This window comes from Euprymna scolopes, chromosome 40 (genome assembly GCF_053919585.1).
Source record: "Euprymna scolopes isolate OS-2025 chromosome 40, ASM5391958v1, whole genome shotgun sequence".
Taxonomy (NCBI): Eukaryota; Metazoa; Mollusca; class Cephalopoda; order Sepiida; family Sepiolidae; genus Euprymna; species Euprymna scolopes.
Window position 1 is genome coordinate 69,484,978 of NC_136521.1, and position 22,841 is coordinate 69,507,818.

General features: G+C 38.1%; 2 protein-coding genes across 6 annotated transcripts in view; one reads left to right on the forward strand and one right to left on the reverse strand.

Annotated features, from left to right (window-relative positions):
- LOC145265617 (syntaxin-7-like) overlaps positions 1–6,305 on the reverse strand; it is a 45,301-nt gene extending 38,996 nt beyond the window's left edge. For 2 of the 3 annotated variants that reach the window (XM_080121647.1, XM_080121646.1), the window contains exon 1: positions 6,126–6,264. The gene's annotated coding sequence lies outside the window, so the exon portion shown is untranslated. Of the gene's footprint in view, positions 1–6,125 lie in introns of all 3 variants that reach the window. The other variant, XM_080121645.1, reaches the window with a different exon arrangement.
- LOC145265618 (lipopolysaccharide-induced tumor necrosis factor-alpha factor homolog) overlaps positions 1–22,841 on the forward strand; it is a 224,042-nt gene that overhangs the window by 66,536 nt on the left and 134,665 nt on the right. The window lies entirely within an intron of this gene.

Sequence of the window (22,841 nt, forward strand, 5' to 3'; positions counted from 1 at the left end):
CGTGTTGCGTAGGTTCAAACGACCTAAGAATAGATCTTCTCCTGATGCTTCACATTTGCAGAAGACGCATTTGGTGATTTTTACTGCTGCTTCGGCAACCATTTGCTTGGCTATTGTCTGGTGATATTGTTTTGTGTTTCAACAGTCATTTCCTTGCAAATTTTCTAAACGTTTATGATGAAAATTGTTGGAATTCCATGCCGTGCAAAATGCGCTTTCATGCATTCAATCATAGTTTTTGATGTGGTTGTATCCAGTTTATCAATTTCAAAGAAATTGCTACGTCTGTCCACTGTGATCAGATACCTGTTCTCTCCCCATGATAGGAGGTCTGCTGTTACTTGTTGCCAAGGTCTTTCCGGTACTGGTGCCATGATTTGTGCATCTGCTAGCTGTCGGTTTGCATAGGTTATGCAGGTGCCACAGGCTTCAATGTATTGTCTAATCTCTTTAGAGATTCCTGGCCAAAATAGGAGGTTCCTCGCTCTTTGCAGACATGTATTTATGCCTAAGTGGCCAGCATGTGCTTTTGTTTCATCTCAGTCCACATAGCATACAGTATGACCATTCTCCGTCTTCACAGTAGTAGTTTATCTTGTACAGCGAGTTCGTCTGTAATCAAAGAACAGTTGGATTGAGTTAGGCAGGCTTTCCTTATCTTCCGGCCACTTTTTAGAAATTACTTCTGCCAGTGCTCTCATGTTGGAGTCCTCAACTGTCTTTCGGCGAATCTCTGCTAGCTTGTGATCTTGTATCGGCTGCATTGTCAGGTTATTCACTGATGTTATTTCTTCCAACTCTGGCTTGCTTGTTGGTAGTTGTGACAGTGTATCTGCCAATGGGATATCTTTCGCTGGCTTATATTGGAGTGTGTAGTTGTATTGCTTGGCCCATAGCAGGAGGTTCGATAGCCGTTTGTGCCTTTGATAGGGGCTTTTTGCAGATTGAGACGAGGGGCTTGTAGTCAGTCAAAACTAGCACTTCTCTTCCATGGGTATAATGGTGAAATTTTTCTAGGCCATATACAAATGCCAGCATCTCAATTTCTGCATATCGTTGTTCGGCATTTGATAGGCAAATGCAACTGGTTTGTCAACCTGTGTTAGCACTGCTCCTAACCCATACTCCCATGCATCATTCGCAAGAGTCAGTTCCTTGTGGGGATCGTAGTACGTAAAGATGGGGGAGTTTGTGATTGCTTTTTTTACAGTGTTGAAAGCTGCTTGTTGGGAATCTGAGCATGTTTGTTGTGTGTTATTTTTCTTCGGCATACACTGACTGATTTCATCAGAGATTTGTTCTGCATCGATAAGACCCCTTTGTAGGGTTTCATCCTCTTGGCAAACTTTTCAGGGAGAACATTCTTTATCCTTCGTTGATGATGTGTCAAGCTGATGTACTCATGGTGGAGGTGCAACACATTTCTTGCTTTCATTCGTTTGTGTGTTACGCCTCTGCTTTCGCGTCGTTCTGTTTTTGTTGGACGTGTTTCTTCCTATTGCATGCATGGCAAACTTTGCCATATGTGCAATAAGCTGGGCTGGGCATCTGCTGCATTTTGGCGTGTGTGTGAAGCCATAAAATAGGCATTCTCTTTTAGAGACTGGCTTCTTCTCTCAACTGGTTTCACATACCCCCATCACGTGGGCTGTATCTAGTTCCGTGTGTGTGTGTGCGTGCATGTTTGGATTCTTAATCCGGCAGGGGGATGTGATATGTCTAGTGTGTTAGATATAAGTTAGTGTTAAGTTCATGCTTGCATGCCTTCTCGCTTTCAGCTAAAACCGCTGGCTAACCTCACGGTGAAAAGTGAGCAGCTATGCATGTCTTCCCTGCCAGTACATAGCCTCTCCATCATCAAGACTCTACAGTGCCTCCACATTGGCCACACACAATAACTAGGTGCTTTGCGGCCCCAGGCTAAACTTGTAGGAGATCTCAAGAGTAGTAGGGGACCCCAGAGAGAGTGCGTTATGGCCCACCGATGTGTGGACACACCCTGGCACACTATCCCACTGTCTTGTGGGTGCCCTTCATTGGGCAAAGACTAGGTGAACCAACCCCAAAATCAAACACCACTCCCTTGTGGGACTTATCACAGCAAAAGGTTAAGAGATGGGAACTGACTTTAAATCCTACTGCTGCCTTGCAGTTTTCCTTAAAAGGCTATGGAACCTCATCCAGAAAGAAAAGGTGTAGTAGCGGACACGATAGGGTGACCATCTACTTCACCGAGATTACTTTCGGCCAGAAGCTGCGACCTCCTCTGCTGCCGGTCGTCGCGGGTTTGCTCCACTGGAAACGAGCATTGGAGGTTCAGAGGGTGTTTATCTGATACGCAACAGATACTGCACCTAAACTGCGCAAGCAAGTTAGGAGCCAAGGTGGAAAGTCCCGTACCATAGAATAAAGCACTGAGGCCTCGACTAGTCATTGTCAAGGCTGACGGACTGCATGATGATGATGATGATGATGATGATCTAGTCCCGTTCCTTGGCTCTGAGTTGAGGCCATTTCAGCCGCTCTGCATATGTCTACCCTCCTCTGTAGAGTAAAGTCATATATTTTTAGCAGATCCTACTTGGTTAACTGGCCACAGACACCTACAATCTGGTCCCACAGAAGCGAGTCACTGCATTGAGCACAGAAATTGCACATCTTCAACAGTATTCTTAGATCATTGTAGAACTTGTAAAAGGCCTCTCCTTCACCCTGTTTGCTCTGACGGAACGCAAATCTCTCATAAGTTTCATTGAGAATTGTGACGGAATACTCTTCCAGTGCTTGTAGTATGTCCTCCACAGTGCGCTTAGTCTCCAGGGGGTCAAACTGCATACCTCGCTATATTTTCATGGCGTCATCGCTCAGGCAGTTCCCAAGTATAACAACCTGAATTTCTCGTGGTTTATAGTTCAGACCTGTCAATAACGAGTAGTTGGACCATCGTTTACGAACTATTTTCCAGGAATCTACCTTATTCCCACTAAATAGGAGTCGTTCTGAGGCCTTGATGTGTAAGCTGGACATATCACCAGTCAAGGAGACGGTATTAGTTGCAGTAGTCATATTCTCTTTGGCGGACATTGCTGCGAGACAGACGTAGTCTGTTTTGGATATTAATCAATGCAAAGATGGAGAAAAAAAATAGTTTAGGCAAGAATCACTTGTGGCAGCAACTCTATAACAATAATGATAATAATAACAGACTGTAGAGATTAGCAGGAACCATGAGGTGAAAGCACGCCATTAATATTTCCACGTGGAAGCAACCTCTATAAGGCAACCATTCGCCCATGTATGGAGTATTGCTGTCATATTTGGGCTGGTGCATCGGCTACTAGTCTCTCGCTCCTTGACAGGGTTCAAAAGAGAATCGCAAATCTGATAGGCCCTAAACTGGCATCTAAGCTTCAGCCTCTGTCCCATCGACGAAACGTTACATCCCTCTGCCTGTTCTACAAGTATTTTAATGGTGAATGCTCTGATGAACTGCAACCACTTGTGCCCCCACGGCGTGAACACCCTCGACAGACCCGACAAGCTGCAAAATCCCACCCCCACACTGTAGAGATCCCTAAATGTAAAAGATCTTTCTACTCCGGTAGTTTCTTCCCCAGAACCGCTAGACTTTGGAATTCCATTCCAGGTCACTGCTTTCCCAACTGTACTGACATGCAGAAGTTCAAGTGCAACGTGAACCAACATCTTGCTGCCCAAATCCCTACATAGTACCCCAGTAGATGTTTCCCCTGATAGTAGCCCCCTACACCAAAGTGGCAATGTGCCTTGTTTGGGGTGAAAATGTAATAAAAAAAAAATTAAAAAAAAAAAAAAACGAGCGAAAATAAAAACACATAAAAGTTAAAATCGAAATGAATACTGTTTACACGTTATTTAATGATCTGTTATTCTTCTTGGATGATACGAATTCTGTAAACGCGTTGCCACCATATTATGTTCATGGGTTAATATCAGAATGAAGACGACACAGAACTAAGTGTAATTGCAGCTTTATTGAGTGGCCATCTTACAATGAGAAGTCCTCTTTTTATAGGAGAGTTATGTAGAAAAGGGAGAGGGCTAAGTAGGACAGTGGTGGAGGTTTGGTGATACATAACATTGTGAAACATTTCAAAAAGACACCATTTGTAGAAATGTAAATAATAAAATTCTGGTACTTGTACAGTTTAATCAAGACATTAAAAAATGAAAAATATTGGAAAAAAAAAGAAAAAAAAAGATTATACGTATCCGTTTTGGACTGAAGATCTAAAAAGAAAAAAGTTTCACCTTATTTGATAGAGTACTTTTTTTCTTTTTTTTTTTTTACAGCAGAAAAAAACGTTTTTATGACAGCGCATTGAAGGTAGCCATCTTTGAATTTTTTGAACACCCCACGGGGAGATAACTCAGTTTAAAGTTTAAAGCGCCGGCACCCCCTCCCCATCTTTTATACTAGCTTTTTTCCCTAAAAAATCGAAACATGATTAGCTTGGTATCTTAAATTGTTTTTTTTTTTTCACTGTAAAAAAAAAAAAAAAAAAAAATACTTGACATCGTGATGAAATTAAGCAAATTTTTTCCCGGAGAGCTTCATTCCAAAACGGATACGTACAATATAACTTTTTTTTTTTTTTTTTTTTTTTTCTCGATATTTTCATTTTTTAATATTTTGATTAAACTTTACACGTACCAAAATTCTCATAAGGTTTTTTTTTTTTTTTTTGCGTGTGATAACAAACACAAGTGGTAAAAAACTATAGAAATGTAAAAAAAAAAAAAAAAAAAAATGAAAGTTTATTATTTTTTATTGTTTCATGATAGCACAAGAAATGTTAAAACTATAACAATTTTGTTGAAATAAATTATTTCCACTTGGTTTTGTATTTCGTTTCATGTTTAATGATTTCCATTTCATAGTTAGGTAAACCAAATCCACCGTGCGTACTAAATGTTTGGACACAACTTTTTCCTAACTAACTTAGGAAGTCATGAAAATATACATCGCAATTAATAAAGCTACGCAGTCTGAGGTTTCATCCCTGTAGGGAATCGTCAGGTTAAAATATATTTTGGTACTAATACAAAATACGAACCGTACTAAAATTTCCACCTTAAACTTTTCCTTTAAAATGACGACTGTTAGAGGTTTTCGAGTATGATGAAAACGAATATCGCATTTTAATTTCCCGTAAATAAGCAGTTTTCCGGATATTAAGCAATGTCAGTTCTTATGTTATTGCTGGTGGCCATGTTGGCATGCACGAGCGCGCGCACTTGCGTGTAAACGACCCCCCCCCCTGAGAAACTACGCGCGTGCTTGCGCGTCCATACCAAAATGTCCACCACCACCAGCAATAACATAATAAATGACATTGCTTAATACCCCAAAATCTACTTATTTGCGGAAAATTTAAATGCGATATTCGTTTTCAGCATACCTGAAAACTGCTGTAAGTCGTCTTTTTAAAGGAAAATGTTAAGGTGCAAACGAAGTAAAAGTTTATCCTAAAACCATAAAAAATAGGACGGTTTCTATATAAGTGCTCAAACAATTTCTAGTTCTTTTCTAGAATAGTGGTTCCTCCGGGAAAAAAAAAGAAAAAAAAAAGGTCACTTATTTTTAGGAGCAAGGGAAACATAATTCCAAACCTTTGGCCTAAACTTTCATTCTAGCTAGGAATTAAGTTCTATAGTCAATTTAAAAGTTTCAAAATCATTTTAGAATTTCACAGCGTCACAAAAAAATCAATTACATTTTTTTTTTAATATAATAATGAATACATAAAAAACAAACGTGTCGGACACTGAGGTTTATCGTGATCAGAGGAAATTCCAACGTGATTTTCATTTTAAAAATCTTTCAACTTGAAAGAACTGACGATAATTAAAGTTTATAATGAGTCAAAGGTCGAGTTTTATGGCTCTTTCGTGCTGTTAGACATTATTTATCGGTTGCGACACTGCTCTAGAAAAGAACACAAGTTCAAACAATTTTTTTACGTATGGGAAAATAAGGAGGAAAAATAAACATTTTTTTTTTTTATAAATATAGGTTTTGGAGCAAGTTTTCTGTAAACAATTATTATCAAGCAAATTTAACATAAAATAAAACGTTATCTCACCCGTAGACGTGGTTATTATTTTTTTGGTAACCTTTTTGAATTGATTGTTTTTTTTTAACAAACAACAGGATTGCAGAAACGGAAAGACATTACTTCCCAACACAAAATACGACGATGACTGAATTTGTCAGGTGACAATGAAAATAATGATTATCTCCCTTGTGTTTTTTTTTCAGATATGAATTATCTCCCTTTATTAATTTTTCATACCACAAATGACGACACACCCTTTCTAAATTTATAAAGATAATTTCTCTCTCTCTCTCTCTCTCTCTCTCTCTCTCTCTCTCTCTCTCTCTCTCTATATATATATATATATATATATATATATTTATTTATTTATTTATTATTTTTTAAACAATTTTCCGCACTTCAACCTGTGTACGGACTTCAACCTGTTAAAAAAAAAAAAAAAAAAAAAAAAAAATCAGAAAAATTTATAAACCCGGAAAAGCTACATTCCAAAAATTACATAAATTAATTAATTTCTTTTTAACCAAGAAAGTCAAATTTTACAACTTTTTGCGATTAATAATATTTTGCAGCTACTACAAGACAAACAAAAAAATCTCAGTAGTCGAATTGAGTTGTCTCCTTTGATTTCTTAAACATTCTAAAATATGGCAGATCCATCACGCTTTCTCATAAAATTTGATTTTCTTAGTTAAAAAAAAAAAATCTACTTGATCAATTTGCGTGAATTTTGAAATATGACATTTTCGTTCTGTGAAGGTTACGTGCATCATAAAGATCTTTATGTATTTCTGTTTTTTTTAATTAGGTTGAATTCTGGACAAGCACCAAATTTTCTTACCATTTTGTTCTTGCCGGGGATGAGGCGTCCTGTCGGATGCCAGGCACTGACCCGCTATCTCATATATTCCAACTGAGAGATCTTTTTTAAGATTCTGACTGTTCTTTAAAGTATAATTGTTTGTACCTCTCTTGCACTTGGTTCACTGAGTATATTTGCCAGATAGTTTTTGAAATTCTTCTTGATGAGTCCGGTTGCTCCTATGATTACTGGAATGATGGAGATCTTCCTGAGATTCCAATTTCTTTTCATGTCGTGCACAAGACCGTGGTGGGCGGTGATGGTGGTCAAGTGATTGTTTTGTGAATGACAACATAAAAAAAAAAGCATGAAATAAAAACTCCATTTAACACAAGACAAACTATGAACATTTAAGGTTTTGAATAACTTTTATCTATCTATAAATATAAAAGCGAAAATGTATGTATGTATGTATGTATGTATGTGTGTTCGCTTTTTCTGTATGTCTACAAAAGGCTTTTTTCAGAGAAGCGGTCGGTCGGTTCACAACTTCTTAAAACTTTTTATATCACATATAAATCGTAATATCTCAGAGTTAACAACGGAGCTCGCCTGTCTATTTAATTTGCTCGACTTCGGTAAGATAAATATTCAACATTTGTCGCTCGCCGCCTGTGGGTTAGTCTTTTTCCTATAACATCTTGTGAAAATAAAAATTTAAAAAAAGCGTTCCCGCAGTAAATGAAATACTATCCCACAGTCAAACTTGACCTCATTAAGTTATTAAAACGTGCACCTACCAAATCCAAGTAATTAAATAAATTCAAACGTGTTTCTGTTAGCATCTTGTGGTGGCCCAATGGTTAAAACTGTTGCACTCTTTTTTTTTCACACTTTAATTTCCAACTTTGCCTCAACGGTTCGAGTTCGATCCTCATACTTACCCACCAAAACATTTTTTTTTATTTTAAACCTCCGCGGAGTTTTGATTTACCCAAAACCACACACACCTCCAAACACCCGGGCAACGCCAGGTACCCCTCGCTAGTCAGCAATAAAAGACGAGATTGAGTGTGCATGTTCAAAAAAGTTAATTTTCATGTGTTGTCACCTTTCAAAATAATACAAAGTAAAATATTGGAAGAAACGGAGGGAAAAAAGGAGAATGTTCATAAAGAGTACTTATTCTTTGTTTCTTTTTGTTGGTCGAATAGCGGTCACATAGAGGAGTGTTTTCTAGATTTAACCGTGAAAGTAGGGTAACTTCTCGCTTGTCTGCACCTGTGTCCTGTTTCTTTGGTGTCCTGTTTCCTTCTCATCTCGATTACAAAAATCCTAGGTTTATATTTCTCCTTGCTGGCTCCCACAGACACAGGTTGGTTGTTAAATCTTACTTTTAGACACACCCTGCTCTCATTGACTAATTAATTTTTATTATTTTTCTCTTTTTGACTGGATGGGTGCGTGAAGCCCATGTGTAGTGACACGGTTACACAGTTTGTCTGTTACAGCCGACGAGTCAACCTGCGGTTGGGAGTTTTATTACTTTCATCGTAAATCCTCACAAACGACACGGACTGACAACCTGGGTGTTCCAAGTTCCAGTTCGTTCCATAAAAAATCACTTTCACTTAGGATGTTGGCAACCTTGTTGTTCTTCCTGTAAGTGGCTGATGTCTTTCTAGAAAGGATTCTGATTACAAAAACATCAGGGAAACCAATGTCAGCAATAGAAATCTTCAGATTCATAAGAGATGATGATGATGATGATGATGATGACGATGATGATGATGGCGATGATGACGATGATGATGATGATGATGACGATGATGACGACGATGATGATGATGATGATGACGATGATGATGATGATGATGATGACGACGATGATGATGATGATGACGATGATGATGATGATGATGATGATGACGATGATGATGATGATGATGATGATGATGATGACGACGATGATGGTGATGATGATGATGATGATGATGATGATGATGATGATGATGATGACAATGATGATGATGATGAGACCTTGGTATTTCGTTATCTTTTCCCTCTTAGCGCTGTGTTCAACCCAGCATCATTGGCGACGCTAACTCCTACTAAGGTATGCCTATGCTTTGAGATTATGAGAATTAAATCAACATTTTTTAATTGTGTTTGTGCAGATTAATAACGTTTTAAATCAACGCATTTCAGGTAAAAATATTATTACATACTTATGTGGCATGTGAAAATTAGTATAAATGTAGCATAGCACATATGGCGCCTGTGCGAGAAAATCAGCAGCTATAGGATAATTGACTACTGAAAATATTAGCAGCAGCAGCTGTCTTAGCACATATGCAAATAAAAGCAAGAGTGCCTGCGCTGAGGTCATGGGAAGAAGGAACAAAAGGAGAAAAAAGGTCAGCACATGATCAAACAAAAAAAGGAAAGAAGCAAAGTGTGAACTGGGGAAGATGGACATGTGAAGTCGAGGGCGGGAAAGCACCACAAAGAAACCAAGAACATATACTCACAACACACTGTGCCTTTGGCCAGGGGAGGGGGAGGTCAAATAAAAAAGTTCATATACAACCATTCATACATGCTAACAAGAGGTCAGAAACAAATTAACACCCAATCACATGCAAGGTAGCCCCCCTCCCCACCCACTCACAGTGCCACGCTGCCTAATACTTCCATACACATTAACAAAATTCCAACCCCTGTCACATCGCTGCAGTCTTGTATCTCTATGCCTGCTTTGCAAGTTATTTAATCGAATGTGCTCTGATGAACTCATAGCACTTGTACCCCCACGACATACATACACCTGACTTACCCAGCAAGCACCCTTCTCCTTCACTGTTGAGTTCCTAGATGTTGGAAAGCCTTCTACTCTAATAAGAACAAAGAAGCTAAGAGGATAGTGGAAATTAGAGAAGAACATTTCCCAAATTATATTTGCATATTATTTTCCTTCTTCTAAAGTATGCATTACTTCTTAACCAGCTTTTTAAACGAGTTAAAAATAACCAGACTTTTTCAATTTGATAAAAGTTCCATTATAGCATATTTATTATAGGGTAGAGCTGGAACGGTTTAACATCCCAGCTCGACCTAGATAAAGACAAAAAGTATCCATGCATTAACATGGGAGGGGAGACTATCCTCAAGTACTATCCTAAGCCGTAAATGGGGTAATGGACTTATACTAAGTCGATATTAATAAGTCCTTCTCACCTTTTTTTTAAAATTTTATTTTAGTTTATTTATTTATTTTTTTCAATGGAGAGTAGATAATGCATGTGGATGTGTTATCGGCAGCTCTATGTTATATAATAACACGAGCGTATGGAAGCAAGGAGAAAAAACAAAGTAATTCAGTTCAAACCTTTATTGAGGGTCAAGGTGAATTGGTATACACGGTCAGCTAGGCGTTAGGAGGGCCGGAATAGGGATCCAGATGTTATGGTAGGTAGGAGTCCTGGCCTGATCAGGATCTGACAGGTACAGGGGCCTAGATGCTGGTACGGTCTGGTGATGACGACCCGGACTGGAATAGGCGGGGTATCGCCACCGCTGTTGCCACTAAGGAGTCGCTGGGACGAGTTGGGGTTCGCTGGTAGTATTCCTCAAGGGAACGAGCAGTGATAGGTGACTAGGCACTTTTGAATCAACTGCTGTCGCCGAGAGGGGAGCTGCCGCTGCTGCTGCTGCTGGAAAGAATTGAGGGGAACGGCTGTGGCTGCTGCTGCTGCAAAGAGTTGAGGGGATCAGCTGTGGCTGCTGCTGCTGCTGGAAGGAGCTGAGGGGAACGGCGGTGGCTGCTGCTGCTGCTGCTACTGGAAAGAGCTGAGGGGGACGGCTGCTGCTGCTGCTGCTGCTGCTGCTGGAAAGAGCTGAAGAGAACTGGCGTGGCTGCTGCTGCTGATACCGTCAGCGAGGCGATCCGCTCTGGTTGGCAATCTGCTGGTAACTGACTGTTTTCTCTGATGGTCGGCTTATTTATACAGCGAGTGCGGACGTAGTAGGGGGCATATCGGCTCCGGAGTCAAAATGGCCGTCGTATTTTTTATTTGTGTTAGTTTTCCATAATTAACCACACATCAGGGATTCGCTTATTTGGAGGTATATTCAGTTGTATATATCCCATCAAAGCTGTAAACATTGCGAATCAGTTTATGTAGGAATCATGTCGCGACCGTACTCTATGACCAAACTATTTATGTTTGAAGTGCATGTGAGAGGGGTTGTCAGGTGTATTATTAATATTTCTACTCCTAATTTAGTGGATGCTGTTAATGTGTTTCCCACCCGGATGATTTGCGGGTTATGCTGTTGATGTGGGTGTGGATGTGTTTTGACACCCCGATGTGTGTTTAATACGGCTCTGAACATTTTGCCGACAAACAACGTTTGTCTCCGCACCGCCATTGTTGTTCCATAGTTCCTCCTCGTCCTGTGCTTCGTTTATGTAACTGTGTGGTGATCTTGCGATATAACATCCAGTAACTCTCACTTGTCCTTTTTTATCTGTCAGTCCTCATTTCCAATGAATGATTTTTCTGACAAAGGGTGAAGAAAAAGCTGCTTTCCAGGTCGGTAGTACTTTGTAAAGAGTAGCCTGAGATGTCGGAAAATTTCTTTTTCTATATCTATCCTTGTGGTCATGTCACTAATAAGGGTGCTGGAGGTAAACGTTTTATCTGGGCTGACATTACCCGCCTGATAGTCAGGGACCCGAACCTTGGATTAACCACTAAGGAGGCTGTCCTATCAGCAGGTGCAAAGTACCGGGGCTGCTGTATTGCCATTTGGTGAATGGATTCTGGACCATACAGTAGTTTCTGGTAGGGCCTCTCGATGCCATACTAGTGGGTAATCGTTACGGCTTTACCTTATCATGTGCTAAAAAAAAATGTCTTATCTTTTCTCTCTTATTTTCCCTCTCTGTCCTGCTCCAACCAAGTCTACCGACCTCCACAAATCCCAAAACCTCAACAATCATGACAAATCTCCAAAAAAGAAACACAAATAAACCTAGAACCCCATCTTCCACCTTACTACCAGGTCTCCTTCTCCAACATCAGGTGTCTACGTTCCAACCTTCCAGAGGTTGAAACACAATTACAGGAGACGAAACCGGACATATTCTTTCTAAGTGAAACTGGAATAGGGCCAACCACTTCTCTAGACGAATTCATAATTAAAGGATACTCCAACTTAACATCTAAATCTGACCCCCAAGATCGCCATGGGCATGGAATATGTGCCTACATCAAAGATGGCTTTCCATGTGGTAGGGATATCTCCAGAGAAGACCCTAATTCACCTTATATGTGCTTCCGGGTTGCACTAGCTTACACCACTGCATTTATATTTTCCCTCTATCGCCCCACAACAGTGGGGTTACTATCTTAAAGAGCATATCTGAGAAAGTTGACCACATCCTGTCTGCTCATCCTTCGGCTAATATTCACATTTACGATGACTTCAATGTCCATAATGTGGAATGGCTGACCCACTCATATAAAACCGATGACGAGGGGAGGTTTCGTCATGATTTTGCCATTGCCAATGACCTCACTCAGATTGTTCACGAACCCACCCATGTGCCCGATACACCTGATCAATATGCAAGCCTTCTAGACCTTTTCCTCACAACATCCCCTGAACTGTGTTCATATTCCATTCTATCTCCTCTGGGATCCTCTGACCACTCCGTTGTAACAGTTAAGATAAAAATGAAATGTAATAAGTCTTCAGACGTACCTCTCCACCGTACTGTATATCAATACTCTATGGCTGACTGGGATAGCTTCCGTACATTCATATCTGACCTACCTCTGCATTCCATGTTTAAAAAGGATGTGTCCTATATAGTATCAGACCTGACAGAATTGTTAATTGTAGGCATAGATCGATTCATACCATCCAAAAAATTCCAGCAAAAACCTAACAGCCAACCATGGTTCTCCCCTGAATGTGCTGCTGCCATCACGCACAGAAATCACTTTTTCCATAGCTACCAACGTAATAGATGTACTGAGACTAAAGCTGCTTTCAGGACTGACAGCAACCACTGTAAAAGAGCAATAAAAAAATGCAAGATGAGAGAATAATAGTCCAATTAATCCAAATAATACAAAAAAAAAAAAAAGTTACATCGACTGAAACAGCACTCATAGAAATTAAAAACTAAAGGGCAAAAAATGGAAGCAACCCTGTTTTGTTTTCCTGCTTTCCAACTGATTGCAATATGATCGTCTTCAAGTCCAACGTAAACAAGTTCTTGATGAACTGTCCCCTTAAGTAATCCAATTTACCAAATTTACACTACTAACGATTACTACGATGTTTTACCATTGACTTCCGTACGCCCATTAACTTTTATCCTTGAGTGCCTCCTGGCCTTGATAAGTGGTGACTCCTTTGTAAAAAAAAGGTTACATCAACCGAAGTGTTGTGAAAATGACACTCAAGATGAGAACAATAGTCCAATTAATCCAAATAATACGAAAATTAAAAAAAACAAAAAACGTTACATCGACTGAAACGTTGTGAACATGAGAACAGTAGTTCAAAGAATCCATAATGTTATTTCAGTACGGTATAATAAACGCATAATTACCGATTTTCTTTATAAAAAAAAGTACTTGATCAATGTATATGATTTTTGGAATATGATATTTTCATTCCGTGACGGGTAATTACATCATAAAAATTTTTCTTTAACATTATATTAGATTTATTTTTAACTTGTTTAGATAATGTGTTTTAAGATGTATATTAGAAAAAAAAAAGAAGAATTATGATGTCACAAAAGACAAATAAAATAAAAAGCGAATGATAAGAGTAGTGGGAGGAGACATGAGGTATGTAAATAATTAAAGAAAAGAGAGGGAAGGAGGGAAAAGAGGGAGAACAAATAAAAAAAGAAGAATTATTATCAAGAAAGAAAGAAATATATATATTTATTTAAAAATAGAAATGCAAATAATCTAAATTTTTTTCTTTAATGGAAATCGCTCCAGACAAGGTATGAAACCACTTGATGTAAGAAGCTAACAAGAATGCAAGATGATTATCGCAAAAACAGGAGATGACCATTATGACAGCAGATGCTGAAGTACACCAGACTAGATGCAGAATGCCATTGTCTACTACTACTACTACTACTACTACTGTATTCTGACGCAAGAAAAGTCTTTGCCAAGATTTATTTAAAACTAGCCTGGGTACCTGGCGTTGCCTGGGTGTTTGTAGGTGTGTGTTGAGCAAAAAAAAAAAAAGTGGTAGTAGTTAGGAGGCTTGAACCCGTGAGGTGAAGGCACAAAAGAAAGTGCAAAAAATCTGACGTCTTATCCGTACTTTACGACGCGACCGGAAGTGTAAAGCGTTCAAATTTAACATACTCAATCAAAAAGATGATTTTTCAGAAATGGCATTGCTTTTAAACCTTCCACAAATTCAGCTCGGCAAAAAAAAAGGGGGAACTCTCAAAAAGTAATTGTCTGATATGAAGGGTTTCCCCCACATTGACCAAACCTAATTACTTAAGTGCCAAGTGAAGCATCAGAACAGATACTACACTGTAATCCCGGCCTGGAAGGCTGAGCAGGCGGTTTCGTTCGATTAGTTTCACTTTATTTACACGGAAAAGACAAACAAACACGGGAAACCAGGAATGTTTTTAAAACTTGATCAAAAGAAAGATAGAGGCAATGTCCGTTCACAAATCGGAAATATTACGATCTAAGAAAGTATAAGTTCTCCATAAATGTAACCGACGCAAGAAGGTTGACAAAGGAAGCCTTTCTTGGACATACACGAACACGTGCACCCATTTTGCCTTTTATATATTTACTAGCCTGGGTGCCCGGCATTGCCCAAGTGTTTGGAGGTGTGTGTTGAGCAAAAAAAAAAATAAATAAATAAAAAGTGGTAGTAGGCAGGTAGGCTCGAACCCGTACCGTGAAGGACGCCAGGAATGTGAAAAAAAAAAACCTGACGCCTTTGCCGTTGCACCCATCGCCAAACTGGAAGTGATGTATGTTTAAATTAAGGTTAGACAATCGAAAAAAAGGGGATGACTTTTGAAAATATCAGCAAAAAAAGCGACCCCTCCCTGTTGAAAACTGCCCAGTTGAGGATGAATGAATTAAGGTTTTTGGCCAATTTTTCAATATTTGCCGTCAGAAGGGTTGATCTTCAAAATGATACCAATCTCGTGAAAATCCGTTGCCTCTGTTGAAAGTTTTAGGCAGACATACAAACATACATACATGCATACATACATACATTTAAACAAACAGGTGAGGTTTATATTATAGACTAACGGGGGTACCCGGTGTTGCCCGGGTGTTTGTAGGTATGTGTATTGGGCGGGGGGGGGTAGATCAAAAAAGAAAAATAAAAGTTTTGGTAGGAAGGTAGGCTCGAAAACAAATATTAATAAAACAATGAAAAACAAAAAAAAAAAAAACTGAAAAAAGTTTGGGGAGAGAGGTAGGCTTGAACCCAATGTTACCCGTTTGAGTATTGGGGGGGGGGGGGTAGATCAAAAAAGAAGGCTCAAATAAAAAAAAAAGAACAAAAAAAAACAGCAAAAAAGTTTTAGGAGGGAGGTGGGCTCGAACCTGAAGCCTTGAGGTTAATAGTCTGATGATATACCATGAGGCGAGGAAGCCAGGGACTTTTGATTAGTCGAAAATAAGCGTTTAAAAATTAAAGGTAGTTTTTCTAGGTCAAATTGAAAGATTTATTATAAGTGAATTGAAGTTCTGTTCTATTCTTTATTTACTTTGCGACTGAGGCTACAACATGTTGTGTAAAAGTGTACAACGGTACTACTACTACTACTACTACTACTACTACTACTACAGAGCTTAGTTGGCCGGTTGTGCACAAATTTGGAAAGCGATAGGAGCCTTTTATCATGTCTGAAAGTGACACAATTTTCAATGAGTGAGATCGGAGATGCTCTGCTGTACAACTCATGCTCTCTACTGATTCAAGTTTATGACAACAGGACCATTGCCAGCCCCCTCAAAATGCGTTGCTGGATTGGCACGAATAACAGGGACGTGACTAGGGTGATGAAAACAAAGTTTCCGGCCATGGTTATTGACTTTGGTGTGGTTTCAAGTGAGGACCGCATCATGCCACCTCACATCTTCAAAGTCGGCTTGAAAGTCATTACCAAAGTGTACCTGGATATGCTGAAGAGTGTAGCGATCCCCTGGTGTAATCAGGTGGCCGCTGGTCAACCCTGGGTGTGGCATCAGGACTTGGTGCCACCCCACAAGTCCAAAGAGACCCAGGCTTGGCTTCAGAAGGAGTGCTATGACTTTGTACCCTTCTCTCACTGGGTCCCTCCTCCACCAACCTAAATTCGCTAGACTACTTCGTTTGGTCATATGTCGAGAACATCACCAACATGACCTCCCACGACACCAAAGTCAGCCTGATTGCTGCCATCTGCTGAGTATTCGCCGAGCTCCTGCCGGCGCCTTTGGAAAAGCCATACTCCCAGTTCCGGACTGGTATCGAAGTGGTGATTGATGCCGAAGGCGGCTACATTGAATAAATATCAGCCCTACTACATAATCAAGTTACCTGTATTGATTCTTTTCAATAAAAGTTTGAAAATAAAGCTGTAGTGTTGTTTTCTTCAGGGCGACAAATTCATCGTTCCACCCTGTATTTATGATTTTTAAAGAGAGACAACAAAATGTGAAAAGTCCAGAGAACAATTTTGGGCGATTGTGTAGATCAGTGATCTTTTAAACCAACGCATTTCAGGTGAAAACATTATGTTTCTCTCCTTGAACAATTACAAGAAGACTTCAAAGATGCCGGAAAGCTTTCTACTTTAATAGCTTCTTTCCTCAAACTGATAGATTTTGAAACTCCCTCCCTGCTCCCAAATAGTAGTCCTTTAAGTCCAAGTGGCACTATGCGTTATTTGAGGTAGAACAAAAGTAAAACAAAACTGTACTTACTTGTCATGTCAAAATTAGTATAAATTCCAAAAATTACGAAAAATGATCCTGTAGAAAAATAATAACGAGTAAAAATAAAAGAAATAATTTTCCGAGTTATCGAACGTTATTGCATATTTTAATGTGGAAGAGTTGTGCGACCAATTCAGTATGACAAACTGATTCATCTCCCTTGATTTAAGCTGACTTAAATTAAGGGTCTGCCATTTTTAAACATAAATATCAAAACGTAATTGTGGCTATTTTATGTTAAAAATGCATGTAGCACATCTACTGGATCATTGTTCATAATTTTTGGAATTTATACTAATTTCGACATGATACATAGGTATATAATAATGTTTTCGCCTGAAATGTGTTCATTCAAAAGATTATCAATCTTGTAGAGGACTAAGATATATAAATCCCAATCCCGTTACAAAAAGAAATAATGAAACGAATGGAATTGAAGGAAACAAAAACTCAATTGATGGATAAAATAAACGTGTCGTTTATTTACTGTTGAAAGAATTATTGTTTTAGATATAACATGTGTTCATGTCTGCGCGGGTGTAACCATCGTTCGTTGCGGGACTGGTGTTGTAGAAAGAAAAGGAAATGTGTGTTTTCATCTCAAGTTTGGATCACTATCGGAAGAGAAGTGAGTAATGTAATAGAACGAGAAATGGCAGTCCATCGTGTAGACAAAGAAAAGGATAGAGGGTTGACGTCAGTTAGCAGTCAGCTATGCGAAGGTGTTCTCAGGGACCAGTAGTAGATAGAGAGAGAAAGAGTGAGAATGTGTACATACGGTCTGTTAGCTTTTTGTCCCACATAGTAGTAAATGGCGTGAGGTATGCGAAAGCTGGGCCGAAAAGGGAGAAGCCGCTTATTGCTCTTTCTTTTATACTTGTTTCCGGTGGTCTTTTGCACATGTGTGGATTTCCATTGAAAGGAAGTGACGTCGTCTATCTGTGTGCGTATGTGGGCGCGTGTGTGAGTACATGTGTGTACGTTAGCGTGTGTGTATATATACACGTGAATGTGAGTGTATGTACGCGAACGTGAATATATGTACGTGTGTGGACGTGGGTGCGTATGTTTGTGTGTGCGTATGTATATGACAAGTAATATAGCTTGAAATGTGAACGCGTGTTTTTGTGTGAGACTTGAAAAGGCTCGCGTAATCTACACAAGCACCCACACTTGTTCATTGGCAATTTCATAGAATTTGGAAAAACAAATTCTTTTTCATAGTCGGGCAGATTACTGAAACAACCTTTAACTTGGTGATGCAAGCACCAAAATTGAAATTTGTCAGGTTTGCTTCTGCAGCCATCTTGAAAACTGGCAGCCATCTTGAATTTTCTGATGGCGAACGTTCTTTTCTTTAAATGTATGTCCTGAACGTCATTTGTGCCAATTTTGATGCTTGTATTGTTACAAGAAAATGGGTCCCCTTTTCTTGTAAGTAAGAAGAACATAAGATAAGTGGAAAATGAGATTAGGATAGACCGAGATTCGAACTTTGTAAGCAAGGTTTAGAAATAGCTTCAGAAAATGGAATGTTAGAATTTCGTATTGTTCAGTTTCATATAAAATAGTTTAGATATGTTATTTGTAAAAAGAATTTAATTGTTCAATTCTTTTTATGAAAACTGAATTAAAATAAGGTCAGCTAGAAAAATAATGAACAATGCAATTTAGAAATATATTGAAAATAGGTTAGGTTGAAAAATAGGTTACTGAGAATTCTTTGTCTGCAGAAATAATTTGGGAACATGTGCCGAACCACGTATGTTTAGGCCACGTGAGTCGATCACATTTTGAAGCCATACATGACGTCATAGCAAAAATGCATCCTCAATAGAGGAGCTAGTTTCAGTCGAGTCAGGAGAGTCGAAGATCAGAGTCAGAGGAGTTCGGGGGACAGAGCTGACATGATCAAGAGGAGGGTCCCTTTAAAAGCGAAGGGAGAACGTTTAATCATGTAGATCGACTTTGAATTCCTTGATGTCATCATCATTCGACTGGTCGATCTGATAATAAAGAAGTTATCATCATGTTTTTGTAAAACTGTGTCGTGTCGTCTTTCTATAGCAAAAGGTAATGTGTAATCCTTGATATGAACTTTGTGTCCTCTCATCGTTATTAATGAACTTTGTATAACTCCATCCTAAGTAATGTGTCCCCCTCTCTCTCATAAGCAATGACTCTGTCCCTTCTGTGTTAAAAGAACTGATTACCTTCTCTCCTCGCTATATATGTCCAGAAGAAACACTCCAGAACTGTATAAATGTCTGTAGCAGAAACAAATAGAACTCTCTCTCTCTCTCTCTGCCTACACCGGTATTGACGATTCCCACTTGGGAATAACTGCCGGGCAAAGGCAGACGAGTTCTATCCTAGATATATCTTTTTGGCATCTTACCCTTGCTTCAATAAACCTTTTCCTTGTTTTACGAAGTTGTTTGCTCGTTTATTCAGTGGCTTGTGTTGAAATATTTATTTTATTAGGGTGTGCCCGAAAAGCATTAACTCAACTCCCTAACTGTCTCTCTTCTCTATCTCTCTCTCCTCATCGTCCATTCTGTATTGCATGTACCCGTTACATGTCTCCGCCATCTCTCGATATATAATCTCCAATATAGACACTATTATGCAACAGTGTCACGAAGTGAAAGATTCTTATAGAATGATGAAATAACTTGCCCCACTATCAGGGGGAAAATAATTTTAAAACATATTTAAAAAAAAATATTTTTTTAAATTATCAATTTACACAAGCACTCATATTTGCTACCCCCCAAAAATGTTCCTTGGCAATTTCATAGAATTTTGAAAAACAAATTCTTTCAGACAACAAGACAACAAGGAAAAATATACATTGAAAAAATATTTTAAAAAATGCTAAAAAAGAAAAATATTTTTTAAAATATTTAAAAGAATACTTAAAAATATATTTAAATATATTTTTAAAAAATACAAAAAAAAAAAAGATATAAAAATATAAAAAATAAATACGAAAAAAAATATTGAAAAAAAACATTTTTTTTAAATTATCGATTTACACAAGCACCCACATTTGCTACCCCCAAAATATTCATTGGAAATTTCATAGGATTTTGAAAAACAAATTCTTTCAGACGAAACAAGGAAAAATATACATTGAAAAAAATTTTTTTTAAATATTAAAAAAGAAAAATATTTAAAAGAATACTTAAAAATATATTTTAAAAAATATTTTTAAAAATACAAAAAAAAGTATTAAAAATAAATACGAAAAAAATATTGAAAAAAACATTTTTTAAAATTATCGATTTACACAAGCACCCACATTTGCTACCCCACAAAATATTCATTGGCAATTTCATAGGATTTTGAAAAACAAATTCTTTCAGACGAAACAAGGAAAAATATACATTGAAAAACAATTTTTTAAATATTAAATAAGCAAAATATTTAAAAGAATACTAAAAAATATTTTTAAAAATACAAGAAAAATCTAAAAATATTAAAAATGAATACGAAAAAAATATTAAAAAAAAAAAGATTAAAAAAATATAGCAAAAGTAAAATACCAAATTTGTTTCATTAAGTTTTAAAATGTTCATTGATTTTAATAACAGTAAATAATTAGGATGTTAGGACGATTAGTCAAAATCAAGAAATGAAAAATTCGGATCTTTTTAAGGTATTGGAATCGGAATTAGAAATATTTGTGCCTTTTTTTTATATAGGCATCACCACTTATCAAGGCCTTGAGCCCACTCGAGGATAAGGGTTAAAGAGTGTACAGTAGAAATTGGACAATATAGTAACCGTTAGTAATGGAAATTTGGTGAATTTGTTAACTTATATGGAACGGCTCATCAAAAACTTGTTTATGTTAGACTTGAAGACAACCATATTGTAGTCTGCTAGAAAGCAGAAAAACGGAAGACAATTCCACAGGCGTGCACTTCTAAGAAAGAAGCTTTGCTCATGGAATCTACGTTTAGGTTTAGGCACAGATAAAGAGTGGAGGAAACTAGTGATAGTGTTTTCTGCTAGACGGGTGTTTCTTGTGAAAGTTTGGTGAGGGGGGACCATAGAATGGAGCTCAGCCGAGCACCTGCCATGAAAATAACGATAAAGCAAAGACAAACTCGCAACATCTCTTCTGTGAGAAAGAGGTTGCAGGGAAGAGAAATGGGCATCCCCCACTAAGCCACAAAATCTATTTTGAACTCTATCAAGGCAGGACAAGTCCTTTCTAGCAGCTCCTGCCCAGATGTGGCAACAGTACTCCATCCTTAGACGTACCTGGCTCTTATATAGATAGAGAATTGCATCAGCAGTAAGATATCTACTGGATCGATAGAAAGATCCCACCATTTTTCCAGTGGCCTTGGCAACAGATTTAATGTATGTGTTCCATTTAAGATCAGGAGTAAAGGTCAAGTCCAGAAGCTTGTCAAAACATGAGGCCTCCCCAAGACGAGAGCCATTCATTTCAATTGATACCAGATGAGGACCAGAACGTTGATGATGTAAAGATATTTTCTGATGCCAAAAACGATTCTTTTTATTGCTTTTATTTATTTTTTTTTTTTGTTTAAAATTTGATTTTTCATGTCTCATCTTAAGAACAAAATGATAAATATTTATTGATTTTAAAATAGCAGTAAAACAAAAATCTATAGATAATCTCCGCACACAAGTTTGTTTTTACATGTTATTTTTTGTCAGTAATTTGACCCCCTCCACGCAGGAGCAATTTTATATTTAGAAATTTAAAAGAATCACAATTGATAATTGTATCAGAATCAGAAATGCAAACAGAATCGGTAATTGTATCGGAATTGGAAATGTAAAACAGAATCTGTAATTTTATCGGAATCGGGGAAAGAACCTATTTTCATCACAAGTCACAACCCGGTCAAGAAACAAGTCAATCTTGTTGCGTAAAAGAAGGAAAGATGACGTCACTTCGTAATGGCGTTTCTTTTGGTTGTTGTTCAATTCGTGAGGCACACATTTATCAAGTTTTTTTTTCTTTCCAATCTTTCTCAAATGCTTTGAAATCATTGTATATGTTGCATCTACTTCAGAAGCAAGTTCACAAACAGTTGTGCATATATTGACTTCAACTAAGGCTCTTAATTTACTGTTGTCAATATCCAATGGCCAATCACTACGCTCATCTTCTTCAAGACTCTCATTGCTGTCATGAAATTTCTTAAACCACCATTGTGGTTCCTGGGTCAAATACTTCGTTGATATTGCAAGCTGTTTCAGATGACAGTTCAGGACCTATTAGGTTGGCGACTCTCTTTTGAACCCTGTCAAGGAGTGAGAGACAAGTAACACATGAACCAAATATGACAACAAAACTCCATACATGGGCGAATGGTGGTCTTATAGAGGTACAGGATACTTTCAGGCATAAGTAGCTTTCTAGCACAGTAGAGAGAGCCCACTTTCTTCGCAGCAGCCTTGGCAATGCTCTTAATGTATCTATTCCAGTTCATATTCCATGTAAACGTTGGGCTGAGGAGTTTAAAGGAAGTACTTTCAGGTAATGTGTTTTTGGCCATTGCTATTGGTGATAGAGAAGGTTTCTTGTAATTATTGAGGGAAACAAGCTTAGTCTTGGCAGCATTGAATGTGACCATCCATTTTTGTCCCCATTCCACTACAGTTTGGAGGTCCTCCTGTAGTGTTTCTGCCATTTCCTTAGATATGTGTTCATTTGTTTTCCCCTCGTGCCTGTCATAGCGAGTGGTTACCCCTCATTCCTGTCATAGAGAGTGGTGTCATCAGCAAATATACCCATCTCAGAAACAATTTTATCAGGGAGATTATTTATAAATATCAGGAATAATAAAGGTCCTAGAATAGACCCCTGAGTTACTCCCACATTTACATCATATTGTTTAGATGTACGACCATTGAGGACAACCTGGATTTTTCTCTTAC